This window comes from Triticum urartu, chromosome 6A, assembly GCF_056163025.1.
Source record: "Triticum urartu cultivar PI428250 chromosome 6A, HENAU_Tu73, whole genome shotgun sequence".
In the NCBI taxonomy this organism is placed as follows: domain Eukaryota; kingdom Viridiplantae; phylum Streptophyta; class Magnoliopsida; order Poales; family Poaceae; genus Triticum; species Triticum urartu.
This window is the reverse complement of record NC_141878.1, coordinates 84460593-84465263: the sequence shown is the minus strand read 5'-3', so window position 1 is coordinate 84465263 and position 4671 is coordinate 84460593. Positions and strand designations below refer to the sequence as shown.

The following is a 4671-nucleotide window of genomic DNA, read 5'->3' as shown; positions in this document are numbered from 1 at the left end:
TCCTCACTATATTATGCAGATTAAAGATCGTCGAGTGCAGAAAAGAAGAAATATATGATATTGGGTTCATTAACACAAATATCATAGATGAATATGTTGAAAAAGAATGCCAAAGAAGCCGAGGCCAACTTGCTCAAATCTTTGGTAATAAATCAAAACAAAGATAAAATACTCTTTCCTTACAACTTCAAGTGAGTGTTACTGTCTTGTGCATATTCGGTTTCCCTTATTACTCGTGGTTATAGTAATGTAATTAATTGATGAGTTATGCATGCGTGCGCAACTTCCACTATATTCTCTTGGAGATTAAGCTTGAGCAGGGACTAGTAATCGTCTTAGACTCGAGACGAAAAGATCCTGAGACCTATGCGGACATGACTAAAATTCTCCACAAGTAAGTTCAATCGATCATTATCACACCATATCGGCAACTTTTTGTTCATTTTCTGATATCTCAAGTAATAATTATTATCTTTGTCTTGCAGGGTTTGGAAAAAGTTCATCGCAGAAGCTCCGGGACTGCCAAAGGGGCTGTGATATACATACCCGAAAGTAAGTACTACTAGCTAGCTACTTTCGCGCATCTCTCGTTGATTCTAGCTACTTTCATCGATGCCATTTATAATGCTTCATTATCAGTTTGATTGACCTCTATTTCTCGTAAAGTGCTTGTGGCAGGAACAAGGGAATGATGATACTACGTCTGCGAGTTCATCTACAACGCGACTTGCAAAAATAAGCGGGGCTACTCTCAAAGACAATTTGATGTGTGTAAGCAATACTATTCACAATTTCATTTTATTACACCATCATTTCTATTGAGTTTCATTCATATATATGTATTAACCCCCTTCTTGAAATTAGACACGGCAGATGCGGAATGAACTCCTACCAGAAGATCGCATGAAAGAAATTCAAGAGGAATTGGCGGGATTCTTTGTTGACCACGTCATCAATAAAGCCGGAGAATACCATGTCGAAGCTAAGTTCTTATATAATTAGGGGAGATTATATTGTAAGAGATCTTATTGTATATATGTAGACAGTAGCATCGGATAGATATACGAAAACTTGTTGTTCGTGCAATCTCTCAGAGAAGGAGAGGTCAATATCACTTCTCTCGGTATGCATGATGAACTTCTGTACTTAATGGTTTCTTTCATTTGCTTACTAGCTAGCGTGTCAAGAGCCTCTCTATACGTATAGTACATAGGGTCGACCAAGCACGGAGATAAGAGAGGACACTTCTCTCTATTAATTAATTAGCTACCTAACACAATATGTGAAACACCTTAATTAACCATACAAAACCCCCCAAATCCTCCCCCCCTTCAGAAAAAAACAAAAACCCTAGCCCCTGAAAAGCTGACGCGTGGATGCCTATAGGTCCCGGTTGGTGCCACCAACCGGGACCAAAGGCCCTCCTGCCTGGGCTCGCCGCAGCAGACACATGGAGGCCCATCTGTCCTGGTTCGTATAAGAACCGGGACTAAAGGCCAAGGGCTTTAGTAACGACCCTTTAGTCCCAGTTCCTAAACCGGGACAAATGGGCCTTACGAATCGAGACAAATGGACCTTTTTCTACTAGTGTGACTCGGCAACTCCAACCGAGGACGGGCTAGTGAACTGAGACCATATATATATATATATATATTCATTAAAAGCATGAAGCCGATATGTGGACTGCCCACACCACCGTCTGCCTGGTGCCCACCATGCATCCTCCTCCAAAGTTGCTCCTCCTCCTCGCGGTCCTGCTCGCCGCCTCATCACATGCACTGGTGCAGCGGCCACCGGCGACCGCCTGCATGAGGCAGGAGAGGGACACCCTGCTGGCATTCAAGCAAGGCATCACTATCACCAGCGACACCGCTGGCCTCCTCGCCTCATGGTGCAAAGACGACTGCTGCCAGTGGAGAGGTGTCCGGTGCAGCAACCGGACCGGCCATGTCGTCGCTCTTAACCTTCAAGGACAGGAGCTGGTCGGTGAGATAAGTCCTTCCTTGCTCTCCCTGCGGCACCTAGAACATCTTGATCTCACCTCCAACAGCCTTGTTGGCCCAGCTGATAGTATTCCCAAATTTCCGGGTTCCCTAGGTAACCTGAGATATCTCAACCTATCCGGAGTACCATTTTCTGGCGAAGTGCCTCCCCACTTCGGCAACCTCTCCAAACTGCACTATCTTGACCTCTCAAGCTATGGAAACATGTACTCCGAGGATCTCTCGTGGTTAACACGTCTGCCATCTCTAAGGTTTCTCAGCCTGTTTTTTGTGGACCTGAGTACGGTGGCTGATTGGGCTCATGCGGTAAATGCCCTTCCTTTGAGGTCCCTTGATCTTGAAGGTTGCTCGCTAACAAGTGCGAACCAATCGCTCCCACACTCAAACCTTACTACAACTCTTGAGGTGCTCAACCTCGCTGTCAACAAGTTTGACCACCCGGTTGCATCTTGTTGGTTCTGGAACCTAACAAGACTCAAGCGGCTCTACCTTGATTATAACAAAGGCATGCATGGTCTGCTTCCTGATGCACTGGGGGTATGGTATCCTTGCAAGAATTATCCTTCTTAGCTAATAACACGATGAGCGTGGACTCGGCGGACTTGAAGAACCTATGCAACTTGAGGTTCATAAACCTTGACAATTGTTTCTCAAATGGATTCGAAGCGGAGAGGCTCCCACAATGTTCCTCAAACAAGTTGCAGGAGTTGCTCCTATCGGGTAACCAATTGCCAGGACCTCTAGCAAATTGGATGGGACACCGCACCAGCTTAGTCATTCTTGATCTCAGTTTTAACAAAATTACTGGGCCTATACCAGAAGTTATAGGGCACTTTACAAATCTGAAGGCTTTATACCTATTTCGCAACCACCTGACTGGACATGTGACACCTGAAATCGGTAATCTCACTAATTTGATTTGGTTGGATCTTAGTCAGAATCACTTGGATGGTTTGATCACAGAAGAACATTTGCATGGTCTAAAAAGCTTAGAGCAAATAGATTTATCTGACAATCAATTGGAGATTGTGGTGGGTTCAGAATGGGTTCCTCCCTTCAGACTGCAAGAAGACAGTTTTGCATCTTGCCAGATGGGTCCTCTATTTCCTGCATGGCTTAGGTGGCAAGTGGATCTTACTCGCATTCACATCTCAAGCACAGGAATAACCGATAGGTTTCCAAATTGGTTCTCTAGTTCCTTCTCAAAGATCACATACTTGGATATCTCCAATAACAGAATAAGTGGTGCCTTGCCAAAAAATATGGGTAACATGTCACTGGGAGCATTATATTCTAGTTCAAACAATATATCTGGAAGAATACCTCAATTGCCCAGAAATCTAGAAACATTGGACATATCAAGAAACTCTTTATCAGAAACTGCTTATTTCCGCTTCTTTGACTAGGTGCATGACAAAGCCTATGTGTTCATAGTTTTCACTTGGGGCAAGTTTGCCAGGAAAAGGTAACTGCAAATCTACAATTCAAGTGCTAAATTAAATCAGCTTATGACAAGTGCCAGTCTATCATATGGGTTGTATGAATAAATGAAACTGAATAGTGTGTATTTAGAGACTTGTGCTACTGTATGCCTTTTTTATTTTCGGTAAACTTGTAATAATGAATGTTTCATGATGCATGCAACCGTTCTTGGTTTGCACTTGTGAGCTATGATGAGTGTCGCTGTCAAAACCGGCGGATCTCGGGTAGGGGGTCCCGAACTGTGCGTCTAAGGTGGATGGTAACAGGAGGCTGGGGACACGATGTTTACCCAGGTTCGGGCCCACTTGATGGTGATAAAACCCTACGTCCTGCTTGATTATTCTTGATAATATGAGTAGTACAAGAGTTGATCTACCACGATATCGGAGAGGCTAAACCCTAGAAGCTAGCCTATGGTATGATTGTATGTTGTCCTATGGACTAAAACCCTTCAGTTTATATAGACATCGGAGGGGGCTAGGGTTACACAAGGTCGGTTACAAAGGAGGAGATATACATATCCGTATTGCCTAGCTTGCCTTCCACGCCAAGTAGAGTCCCATCCGGACACGGGACAAAGTCTTCAATCTTGTATCTTCATAGTCCAACAGTCCGGCCAAAGGATATAGTCCGGCTGTCTGGAGACCCCCTAATCTAGGACTCCCTTAGTAGCCCCTGAATCAGGCTTCAATGACGATGAGTCCGGCGCGCAGTGCTGTCTTCGGCATTGCAAGGCAGGTTCCTCCTCCGAATACACCACAGAAGAGTTTGAATACAAGGATAGTGTCTGACCCTGCAAAATAAGTTCCACATACCACCGTAGAGAGAATAATATTTCCACGAATCCAATTTGCTGACACGTTTCGGCAACATGACATCATGCCATGGCCTGGTAATTATTCGAACCGTTTTTCCTTAACCAGCCCCGTACATAACGCGAGGTGGTTTCTTGACACGTCTTGTCAAAGTAGAGATCATGTTCCCCTTATTGCGAGATCCTCATTAATACGGACGTGGGTAACCCAACCATGCCTTGGACTCCTAGATTTTAGGCAAGTCCCAAACGGCCACGAGGAGGACGCTATAAAGGGACAAGGCTTTTACTTCTTCCCTCCCGTGCTCAATCGAACCCTTCCCCCGCCTCGAGTTCTAACACCCAAAGCCCAGGTCAGGTGCTTCGGACCTT

At 44.8% G+C, this 4671-nt stretch overlaps 1 pseudogene; it reads left to right on the top strand.

The window, feature by feature from the left end:
• The first annotated feature begins 1715 nt into the window (after positions 1 to 1715).
• Positions 1716 to 3409, top strand: LOC125516574 (receptor-like protein EIX1; annotated as a pseudogene).
• Positions 3410 to 4671: the final 1262 nt, after the last annotated feature.